Below are 13,046 nucleotides of genomic sequence, written 5' to 3'. Positions count from 1 at the left end.
TTATCCAGTGTTACATATCTGTGCGTTGCAAAAGTATGTGAATCTTTGCTTTCTGTATCTGGCGTGACCCTCTTTTGCTGCAGTAACTGATGGTAAAGTTTCTTGTAAATGCTAATTAGTTCTGCACAATAACATGCTGGAGTTTTAGCCCATTCTTTAGTGCAGAACCCCTTAAACTCGATGTGGGTGGGTTTCCTCCTATGAACTGCTTACTTGGGTCCTTCCACAACATTTTAATTCGATTAAGGTCTGGCCTTTGACTCAGCCATTCCAAAACATTATCTTTGCTCTTCTTTAACCATTCTTTGGTGGAATGAATTGTGTGCTTGGGGTTGTTGGCTTGCTGCATGACCCACGTTGTTCTTAAAGAGATATCCTGACGTTTTCCTTAAGAATTTGCTGGTATGATTCAGAATTAATTTCCATCAGTGATGGCAGGCTGTCCTGGCAAAGATGCAGCAAAACAGGCCCAAGCCATGATACTACCACCACCATGTTTCACAGATGGGATAAGATTCTTAAGCTGGAACGCCGTGTGTTCTTTTCTCCGAACATAATAGCTTCTCCTTTAAACCAATAAGTTCTATTTTGGTTTCATCCCTCCAACCCTTTAGTTGCTTAGAAGTTGCCCTGGGAACTTTTGCAACTTCGCAGACTTACACGATCTGTTTTGGAGTGATCTTTGTTGGTTGACCACTTCTCGGGAAGGTATCAGTGGTCTTGAATTTCCTCCATTTGTACACAAGCTGTCTGACTGTGCATTTGTGGAGTCCAAACTCTTTAGAGATGGTTTTGTAACCTTTTCTAGCCTGATGAGCAACATCAACTCTTTTTCCGAGGTCCTCCGTAATCTCCTTTGTTCGTGACATGATTCACTTCCACAAACATGATCAGACTTTGATAGATCCCTGTTCTTTGAATAAAACCGGTCAAGTACTTACATTTGATAGTCATTGCACTGACTGAAAACACCTCTGCACAGATGGACTCTAATTTCACCTTTAAATTAACTGCGAATCCAAGAGATTCACATACTTTTGCCACTCACAGATATGCAATATTGGATAATTTTTCTGAATAAATAAATGACAAAGAAAATATTAATATGTGCTTTATAAGTACTTATAAACAGCCAATATGCTAGTAATATGCATGGAACTTGCTAACTAACATGTTATTAGGAAAGGCAGTTTGCAAAGATTCATAAAAGAAACTTATACTCACTACTTCTGTAGGTGAGGCTGGATCACAAATGAGTCACGTGAACAAACGCATTTAGGCAGATCAGATCGGTGGATCTTCAACGGCTCAGATGCCAGGAGGAAATGACGACTGCTATGTTCATTATTACATCCAACAACAGAACACCTCAATCGCTTAGGAGTCATTCTGGTCTACATCTGCTCCACTGTCGAAACATTAGAGGACTGATGATAGCTCACTCAGGGCGGGTCTAAGGTAAAACGCTAGTGTCAGTCAACAATCGTGGGAGCGGTCTGGGACTGTGTGACATCACACAGACTAGCGTGATATTAGAAAGGGGAAAAGATTTAACGGGATAAAAAATAAAACACTGGGTGGATCTTTATCATTATAGAGTGGTTGTTTACACACTGCCAACACACATTTCAGTTCAAACAACTTGTAAAAGTGCATCCAATGACCACTTTAAACTATTGTATTTTATTAAATAATCCATCACTGAAACTTGATGTTTATTCAGTAACCAAGTTCATTCATTAATCCATCATATGGTAATTTGTGAGTTTGTAATTCTTTTAGAATGATTCATGAAAAGGACCAGCTCACATGAGTCATTTGCTTTTGAATGGAACTGCACGGTTTGTGCTGTGTGATTTTTTTTTTTTTTTTTTTTTTTTTTTTTTTTGAATCAGGCCTGTTTGAACAGATTTGTATAAAAAGAGAGAATGACATTCAGTGGGACTGAAAGTGTATATAAGAGTGAAAGCTATTTGCTCTCGCTCAAAGAAGCACATGAATATCAGAACCCAGAATATGTTCTGATTCAGTTCTCTGGTTGCCTCTTCAACAAAAAGTAATATTTGACCTTGTGAGCATTTCACAAACTCTCCCACGTCTCCACTTGTCATCTGCACTGACTCGAGGCAAGGCAAAGCAATATTTGTAAAGCACCATTAAAAACAACAGTTAGTTGACCAATGTGCTGTACGGCTTTTAAACAGAGAGAAAGAAGAACACAAAGACATCTAACTAAATCACTATCACTAAATAAAAACCTCCAAAAAAGCCAAAGAAGAAAAATCGGAAGAAAAAAACATCTCAGACAAGGTTCTCGCTGTAATATTGCGGAGTAAATATGTGTTTTATTGATCTAGGGCAGGCCCACTGACAGCAAACAGGGCTTTGGTATTCCTAACTGTGTCTTGTGCTGCGTTTGCTAATGCGTATACAGACTGGCTAATCAGGAATCAGGCATTCGCACCATGCAGGGTTATTTGTGTTAATGACATCTATAAACTGTGCCTCTTGATTCTTGGAGCATCAGCATCCTCGTCCGACTTAGATCTGTTCCCTCTCTGCGGCGCAAACAGCGGCGGGTAGCGCCAAACTAAATGGGCTGTAAATTATGAGCCGTCTGTCAGGTAATGACAGAGCTATGCGGGGCATTCAACACAATTACAGTTTGATATAGAGGAGTGGAGGGCCATGTCGACTCATTATTGTGGGGCAGATATCTGCAGGTGTTGACAACACCCCATACAAACAACTTGCCCCATGACCTCAACATGCCTGATTGTCTGAGGTGGTGTGTAACCGTTTCAGATTGGTAGTTTCTGTGATTTTTGTGGTTGAATCAGGCCCTTGAGTTGTTTGTTTTGGTGACTATATATTTAACAGTTCATAGCTGGATGATTTATTAAATGATGTGATGCTAACATGTCAAGAAATGCTAACAAATATGATGAGATCTATGTAAATACTCTTATTTTTCTGTGTAAATAATCTTACTTCATATTTTTACAATCCAGTTTACTATATTTTATTGTATGAGTATAGTATTGTAAGGTAGTTCATAAGAGTTCAACAAGCGAGTATGCAAATTGGTTAAACCTGACTGTAAAGACATCCATAATTTTTGCAAAAAATGTCTATTTCAAACATTTTCTGTTCTTTTGAACATTCTGTTAATCCACGAATCACCATTACCACAAAAATCTTAAGTAACACAACTGTTTAAAACAGTTTTGAGGCACTGAAGACTGGAGTAATGAGCTTCTGAAAAAATTCCTTTACATAAATACATTAAAATATAAAACAGTTATTTTAAATTGTAATACTATTTCACAAAATTTATGTTTTGCTGTATTTTTGGTCAAATAAATGCATAAGAGACTTTATTTTTCAAAAACATACAAAATCTTGGAACATCAGTACCCCAAAATTTTAAACGGTATTGTAGTTGAAATAAGGCCCCTTTTACTATAGCGTTTATTTATTTATTTTTTACATTTTCAGAATTTCAAATGAAATCAAATCATTTTTTTTTAAAATGGAGATTGAAAGAGATAGTGGGGAGAAGGTGGGTGAAGTTTAGGATCAGCGAATTGTTCACGCTTCCACATTTGAGCATGTTTTATAACCCCTAGGACTCAGCCAACTAATTTTTAGGAATGAAGCACTGGATTATTGTTCATCTAATCTCAGTGAACTGAGAATGCAGCAGAAAAAGAGCAGATAATGGAGAAAACTCAGCTGATTGCTGCCTTAAATCATATATGATTATACAATTGCTCATGTTTCCTGAAATAACAGCCTGCTGATGAGTGAGAGGGAGCAGAGAAACTGCCCTCCTCTGTTTAATGTCACAGTAAAGATCATAAACTCTCTTCTGTCACACGGCACAGGATATTAGCACGCCAGATCTGACTCATCGTGTTATGATCAGGCTTCACAGGCGATCTCCCTTCATTCCATAGATATAGATACTGCACTTGACATGTTGTACAATTTTACTGTACTGTGAAATTAAAGGGGAAGTCATTCCAAATCTTTTTTTTTTTTTTTTTTCAGTGAACACAAATGATAATTCTGAATAATCTTTACATTGTGTTTCAATACAATGACCATAGTGTTATTTTGGTCATCTTTGGACCTTGATAGCCTATGAAAGCACCATGAAAGTTGTTTATATGACAGAAGATGTAGGGCATTAATAACTGAAAATCTTCCCCATTTTCTATTACATGAGAGTGAATAAATGTTGACAAATAGTTCATTTTTGTGTGAATTATCCATTTATAAGTGCAGCAAAAGCTTTTGGGACCGTTTATGCATCAATTAGATATAAATGTAACTTAATCAGTTCAAATAGGATAGTGATGATTTTTTATCTCTTTTCTAATGTGCTTATGAGTCTGTATCTGCAATGGCCATCTGACAGTAGAATAATCAGCCAATCATCTTTGCTTTTTTGAAACCTCAGATCTGTTCATTTTTCTGCTTCTGAAGTTCTTATGCTGATTTGTGGTTAAACATTAATCTGATTAGCTTTCGTTTGCAGTATTTTCTGTCACAGAGCCCATGCTGCTCTTAAATGAGTTCATCACACATTCACTGACAGAAGTGGGACAGAGAAAGACTAGTAGGGTTCCAATTTGAATCACTTTGCTGTTGTAGATAAATAGTTATGTTGCCTTTTTATCATTTTAAATCGTTGCTTCTTGCTAAGCCTAAAAATTTTTTTTTTTTTTTTTTTTTCATAAAATAAATAAATAAATTATTCATCCTTGAGAGAACTGTCACTTAAATGATTGGATTGTGGGTGCAAGTACTTAAATCAAACAGCGTCTGCGGTGTGTTTGCCTTTGCCAGATTTCCATGCTCAGTAATCAGGAGCAGCGCTGATTTCCGTGGCTATGCTGCAAGTTTATTTCAGCCCCGACTCTCCCCTCCAGCCAACATATGCTTTGCAAGGCCACCGCGGAACCTCAGGTTATGAGCAAGCTCTGGAAAACAACCGATAAGAAAATATAATTGAATTAACCTTCTACCTCCATTGGGGAGTCCTGTTTGATGATGGACTTTTGTTTTGAAATAAGGAAACATTTAAAAGTTTAGAGCAAGTCTAGATGCTGTAGTTGCATTTTGAGGTAGCTTGATGTATAAAAGGACAACATCACGCTTCATCTGGCAGTCAAAAACTTTGCTGATGTTGGCGCCATGCAGTTGCCTGTGGGCAGCACGCCAGCATATAGAGCTATTACACTTCACGGCGTCCCGAGTTTGAGTCCCGGCTGGCGGATCCTTTCCCGATTCCATCCCTCTCTCTCTTATAAGAACTTTGCTTCCTGTCTATAATAATAACGTCAATAATAAATCTCTAAAAAAAAATTGTTATCCTTTAACGTCCAACAAACTAACTTTGTATAAACCTATCCAAAGCAACTTAAGGCTGGAATACACTACACGACTTTTAAAATCTGAACAGATTTTTAAAACATTAGGCATCATATACTTACCGACTTTGTAAATGTTGACAAAGGAAAACTGGGCATCATACACTACATGACTGAAGATCATACACTATCAGACTTTAAAGTTGTTCCGATCACAACGAACTCAGGCAGAAACGTGCACCCTGTTGCTAGGAGACACATGACAAATGAAAACATTTGCATTCTAAAATGTTTGATATCCTCCGACTGGATAGAATCAAAGTCTGAGGCTAAAAAATCGGAGTCTTACCATGATACACTACGTGATTTTTTTTTTTTTGTGGAATCTGTCAGCTGTAGACTGGCTCTGACTTTCCTCAACTAGTGTCAACTTGTTCAGACTGTAAAATCGGGTGGAAATCGGGGCATAAATTGCGTAGTGTATTCCAGACTTTTGACAGTGTGTTCATTTCCCCCCATTTTTAAGTTAGTAACACTAATGCTGGGTACACACCGGATAATCGGGCTGATTTTGGGCCGATTTCTCCTCTTCCGACAATCCTAGGTAATGTCCTGATTATCTTGGTGGATCTAAAGATGATCTTATCAGATTTTCCTGTGGTGTGAGGTGTGTTAAGTGACTGAATCTGCTCGGAAGAATGTTGGAGGCGCCTGGATCGTGAATATTAAAGATCAGAAATCCTGATGTGTGGGGGAACCCTGAGGACAAACACGCATATGATGTTGAGATTATCACGTGAAACGAAGCAATATCCAATCAGAAAGCGAGCTGACAGAAGACGGAAGCATAACAAACGCAGTCATTTAGCAGCATAAAAGGATTTGGACACTATCATCGCAATTTCTTCCTGCCATTACCAAAAACTGGGACTTTGCCATTACTTTAGTCTATTTATTTTTAGCCAATTTATTCTATTTATTAAGTTAATTTAATTATTATTCTAAGTATGTATATAATCAAGTGTCTTTTAAACATTTTACATTTATTCCAAAATAATAACTCAATTTAAACACTATTTTATTTAACTTATTTCAGCTATTCTTTTTAATAGTTAACTTCTAACTATTTTTGAATTTTTAGGATCATCAGTCATCTACACTGTAAATATTGCTCAGAGATTTACTTGAAATTTCACCAAGCTGATTACTTACTAAAAACTCCCACAGATCATGTTTTCATGCCATTTTAAGTCTTATTTTGACGAAACAACGTGGTTATAATGAAGTGTGTGATTTTGTTTACTTTTTTAAATTAGTCTTCCAATTAATGGCATTATTTTGCTCAATCAGACTGATTTTGCAAATGTGGAATGCACGCACACACAAGGTGGGATTTATCGCGTGAACCAATCACAGCTGAACAAAACCAGTCATGTCCAATCATACTGCGATGGAGGCATTGCCTCCTCACGTGACTTCCCCAATTCATTCTCAGTTACCCTCCACCAAACTCACGCTTTGGGGGGTCTGTTAAAACTCAGTGGGCTCAGGGGAGGAGAGAGAGTCGCAGACTCCCGCTGTAACTTTACCTGCTGCTGGTGTTGCTGTTGGACAGAGTTTCTTTAGAAAAACAAGTGATTTTAATGTTGTATTTTGAAATATCGGCACTGTTTTAATTATGTACAATGCATTTTTTTTCATTTCCAATATTTTGAGGAGACACTGCCTCCCTTGTCTCCTCGGAGGAAACGCCCCTGGTTATATTATATTATTATTTTTTACTATTACTGTTGGTTACTATTTTTTGCATACAGTGTGTTTTACTGCTGCTTGAAGATCGTCACATTTGTGGGTTAACCTTGACCTTAAAGTGTTTGAAAACCCCTGTTATACTACAGGCAGAATTGACTCTGAGCTGAAAGAGTGACAATGTGAATTAGAGAGGCCATGGCAAATGAGCTCCTTGGCTGGACAGAAGGATGATATCGCTTTCCTCTTTGGCCCAGAGTCAGTGCATTACTGCAGGAGAGACAGATGTGATTTCTGTAGGGCAGCTCATCAACATGAAGAAGCACAGTGCAGAGAAGTTCCCGTCAGTGACCCCCACAATCCATCGTTCTCACCCAGCCTCTGCCCAGCCTGGTTAAACGGACCATAGATCTGTGCGCAGTATTACGGAGGAATCCTTCTGATTGCCACCGTACCCCAGAGAGGACTAATTGAGCCATTGCTGCCGGACATTTAATATGCTTAACAAGCTGAGGTGAGGCTCTCTGATGAATGCGCGCGAGGGCTTCTGCTAACGATGCTTGTTCTGAAGTAATGTGCAGGGTTAGCTCTGACGTAACCCCTGCGGGTAAGTTAGAGAGATGATTGCCGGATGGGTGTGTGCTCGGCGCGTTCGTGTTCGTCTGCGAGTGCGTATGTGTCTGCCTTTCGGGACACACGCTGACAGATCAAGAGAATGGATCATCTGACAGACAAGTAGGGCTCTTTTGGACATGGTGCCGGGAATCGGTATTATCTATCTGAAGCGCATTTGCTGTGCGCAGGCACATCATTTGTACCATCTGGATTAGATCTCGCTTTTAAGAGCCTTTAAGAATATAAAATGCTGTCTGTTTAGCCTCTTCAGAAGAATGGTGTATTATTTTGGACTTTGGAGTTAAAACCGGCCTGTTTATTGAGGCCTTTTAACAATGGGTGTGCTGTATGTATCGGTGTGTGTGTTTAGGGCCATTAGACCACTCTAGCTTTTTATCCATTAATGGGACGGTGGAGAGCGTCAGCACCCCATTTTAGTACTTTCTTCTAAACTTCCAATGATGCCTCAGTGTCATCATCCAAAATACAAAGCCTAATTGGACACTTCACACACACTTTCACCTCCTTGATAGTAATTGCCACCCAGCTCAGTTGGGCTCATGTTGGCTGAACATGCACAGAACAGATGGGCCCTTCAGCATGGCTCCTCAGCAATTCCCATATCGGGCATTTGGAAATTACCTATTCACCCATCCAACAGAACCCTGGTTAAATGGGGGCTCTGGAGCTGTGCTCCATTGGTGTACTAGGCTTTGTTTTCCCACAAGCTGGCCTGTATTCACTGGGCCAGTGCCTAGATTATATCAGAACGGCATTAGTCTGTGAAAAGAGGCTCGTAATATGACACAGCCTCGGACTGAATGATGCTTGATGCTCCTAATTCGCCGAACGCCGCTGGATCTCCGAGAAAGGCGCGCAGGAGTTGACGTTCAACAGCTGAGATTTATTATGACATGCCTCTCGCTCACTATTCAGCCTCGCCGTACAGATTTATTTGGTGAAAAGATGAGCATAAAGGTTCAATCTGATTTCAATCACACTTCTTTGCTGTTATCAAAAGCGAAAGCGATTGTTCTCTCCGCCCTTGAGTTTCATAGAAGGCGCTGTAGTGCTGTAAATTTAATGAATCTCTAATTGTTCAGTTGAACGACTTGGCATGTCGGCCTTGTCTGTCTAGATGATGCATTCTTACCGATTCTGACAGGTCATCAACATGAAGCTCCGGGCATTGTGAACCTATTATGTAGCGGGTGTATTCATGCCAGGCCAGACGAGAAGGAGAATGAAGGAGAGCATCTGTGTCAGCCGCTGTATTAAATCTAGAAGAGACTCGGCTGTTGAAGCCGTTAAAGTGAACCGCACCGCAGCACCCGTTCGGCCTAAATCACGTTCTTTATGATCTATTTATTGCCGTCACGACACCAAATTGAATCGCTTTCTTTGTAATTGCTGCAACTGAGGAAAACATGACGAATTAAGCACCATTCTCGAGCTGTTGCTCAATTTACAATCGATAGGCTTATTTAAACTTGCCACGAGTTTGACTCCTGTTGTTTCAGACGCTTTTGAATTGCCATTACGTTGTGACAGGGTGACAGTCTTGTCTCGCATTGACTCGTTGATACTGGAAGTTTATGTTGGGTGTAAAAATATGCCCATAATGGAGCATAGATGGCCTCATGTGGACCGAAGTTACTTTGTGAGAGCAACGCTAAAGGTGAACGAGATCTTCAGAGGATGGCAGTCTAGATTTCCTGCTAAAGATGTCAGGTTTGTTGTTTTTTTTCCCTGCTTATCATTTCTACTGGCAGTGTCGGAGGTGGAATGAATATAGAATATGAAATGACCGCTGTGCAGTGTGTAAGGTGGAAAGACATCTGTGTGTGATAGAACTCCTGGCGTGAGGGAAATGAAAGTTTGGGTAATGTAGTTATCTTCTGACAACATGCTTTGTCAGACTGCATTCACTGCCATGAGCTGCAGAGGTGGTCCGAACGCATGGAGCAGGTGGGTCTAGAGTTATATGACTCAAAGGAACAAGAAACAATGCCATACGTTAAGATTAGGTCCTCGCATGTCTGTCAAATCTTTGTTTCTTGCTTTATTGCTGCGGTCACGCGTCAGGAGGTGGGTGGAGAATGATATCTTGTTTGCTTCCTGACAACGGCGTGCTGAAAGAGAAATGAAAAGGATGACAATGTTTGTGTGGAAGATGACCCCCTCCTGTAGACCTGTCCACCTCACGCTGCTCCTTCAGCCATTCAGACCTGCCAATTTAGAGAAGAAAATTGCCAAAAGTGCTTAGAAATGAAGGGTTGTCCAAAAAAACAAGAATCCAGTGCATGGGGTGTGATTTGTGGAGGGATGGGTATGTAGGTCATTTTTAGGGGAAACGACTGTGGCAGCGTGGCAGATAGCTTCATTTGTGAGGGTAAAGCACTCCATGAGGAGCTGATCAAATGCGGCGAGGTGGAGGAAGGCAGCTAGAACAATGAAGATACCTGAGTGGAACAAATGCTGTCTGTGATATGTGATTGTATAACAGAACAGTGGGAGTCATGTACAGATAAAACTCTCTCCTGAGAATCTGCTTAAAAGGGAACGGATGCAGTGATTGTTGTGCCGGTCTCTGGCATGTTTATTGTTTTTAAACCCTCTAGTAAGCCCCCTGACATATGGCAGCCGCAGTGATATGAAACGGAGCCAAATGATTTAAAAACATTGCTGTGCTTTTTCTATATTTAGTCTACATCTACAATATGTCAATCATTTTCTGGGTTCAACATTTAATACATTTTTCCTGATGTTTGGGTCAATCATTTTTTAAATATCTACTTGTTCTGCCAGTGTTTTCCAGATATTGTTTTAATAAAGTAGAAATTTGCTGGAAAATATGAGTTGGTTGTGGCTTATTTACAAACTAGAAACTAAAGAAATGATACAATACAGTTGACACATACCTTTTAAATATTAAAGAATTGAAAACAAACTGCATAAAATGCCTTTAATGCATGCACGTTTGTGTGTGTGCGTGTATACACTATATATGATTATATTGGATATTCTTGTGTATATATTAGTTCTTATAAAGACACTTGGTAAAAAATGACAACAGAGGGTGAATTAAAAGATTATGCTCCATCTTTGTCAGTGTTCTTGGTTGTTCTGTGTACTTTAAGCTTCTAAATTAATCCTTATTCTGAGTCAAAGTTTGTACAGTTTCATCTCTGCTAAATTGGCTTTTTAGAGGGCAATATAATTTCTAATGCATTATTCACTTGGCAGCCATCATCATGTAATTAGTTAGACAGTTAAAATAAAAAAGAAATACAAGGATGGTTTATTATGAGGTTGGATGCATCAATGGGGCTGTAATTCCATTTAAATAACGTTGTCACAACACACTGTGATTTGCATTGCTAAATGCGTAATATTTTGGACTTTGGATCATGAAGTACACTTTAAAAGAATAGTTAATCTAAAAATTAAAATTTGCTGAACATTTGTTAACCTTTAGGCCGTCCAAGATGTAGATGAGTTTGTTTCTTCATCAGAACAGATTTGTAGCATTACATCACTTGCTCACCAATGGATCCTCTGCAGTGAATGGGTGCCGTCAGAATGAATGTTCAAACAGCTTATAAAAATGATTACATAAAATATGATGTCATAAAATAAATATACTGAATGATACAGTGAGCCCAAAACAGCCGTTAACGTTTAATCAAAAGTCTAGAAATGAAATAGAGATAATTTGATTTCAAAGGCACACATACCTGTACTTTACCAAGCAGAGGAAAAAAAAAATACATTTGAAAATAATACAACCCAACCAAAATAATTTTTGGTTGAAAATCGCTTGGAAAGTGAATACTTTTCCCTTTTAGGCAGAGAGAAAACTTTAGTGTTAGTTATATCACTCTTGGTTATTTGTGATTTGAAGTAATTCAGTGTGTTTAATTGTTCCCAGTCTTCTCATCTGCTCAAGGAAAAAAAAGACTTCCAATAAAAACGTGATGTCTTCATCACTTTAATCTTTCAGCTCCTGTGGACTTTAGCAACTCTAGTCACAGTGGAAAAAAGTATGATGTGAAACCCTCTCCTCCAGATATCCTTTTGTAATTTATTGTTGGATTTAGAGCTGTGCTAAGTTTAATCGCATCCCTATTAATCAGACAGACGGTGTGAAATTGATCTAAATAAAGCTAATGATGTCATCCCTTCACCATAAACAAGGGCAGGCGGGCTCACATGTAAAGCTGTCTTATCTTTATGCAATTAGTCACATGCAACCGTGGAGGAAAAATGCCCCTGAATATTTTGGGGGGCAGAAATTAAACCCGGCAATAAAATAATAATTACCCAGAACTGATATCTTTAATGAAGGCCTCTTTTTTTACATTTCCTTCTTTTGAGAGCATTTCTGCTACATGGTTTCTGTAAAATCAGGCAGCAGTCTGAAAATGTCCTCCTTTGTGCTGGCGGGACTTGTGCTCAGATTATTAACTTTCCTATTATATCTTTTGTTATACTGTTTGTAATAATGAATGAATTTGCCAGCTCGGTGCTAATGATCTCCAAGCCATAATTGCTCTAATTGCTTTACTCCTAAATAGAGTCCCCTGTCACTGGAAACTATCATTCAAATATATGGTTTTATGATTGAATCTTGTCAAGAGGCAGTGTTAACTAGAAGAGGGGCTCGATTTCTACTTTAAAATGGTCAAGGGCTTGACCTGAGCCATTCAGAGATATTAAAACGAAATGAATTCCTTTTAGTCCCAATAAATCTCGCATTCCCATATACCACAGCGCCTTTAATTCACACGTCCCGTCTCTCAGCCTAAATTTGCATTGCTTGAGATTATAATAGTGACCTTCTCAGAAATATATCACAACTAGCAGAAATGCACTCAGGAGAACAAATCTGCACACTTAGCATGTCCTGTCCCTCAAACTAGTGACTCAGCAAGAGACTCGTGTCTCTGTTGTAAACTATTATTATGTCTAAACTATTTGCGCCGGTTTTACTGCGTACCTGCTTGTATGGATTTAATGAGCAGGTTCGGTTTACAGTTTTACATTTTCCACTTTATGACATTGACGTAAACAAATCATTTTGTTCAAGTAAACAAAAGCGGCCTCTAGTCTCCAACGTGAGCTTCTGGATGGTTATTGCTGTGGAAAAAGGCCTTCAGAGAAATGTGTGTGGAATTATTAGGCTAAGAACTTTTAGATGGCAAACCGGCCAAATAAACCAAAGTTAATCTTGGTGCTCAACAATCCCGCAAGACTTTTAAAGAAACCTCCCAACCTATTCACAGAACTTCGAATGAGATCTCA

Source organism: Barbus barbus (genome assembly GCF_936440315.1).
Source record: "Barbus barbus genome assembly, chromosome: 17".
NCBI lineage: Eukaryota > Metazoa > Chordata > Actinopteri > Cypriniformes > Cyprinidae > Barbus > Barbus barbus.
This window is presented reverse-complemented; position numbering follows the sequence as displayed.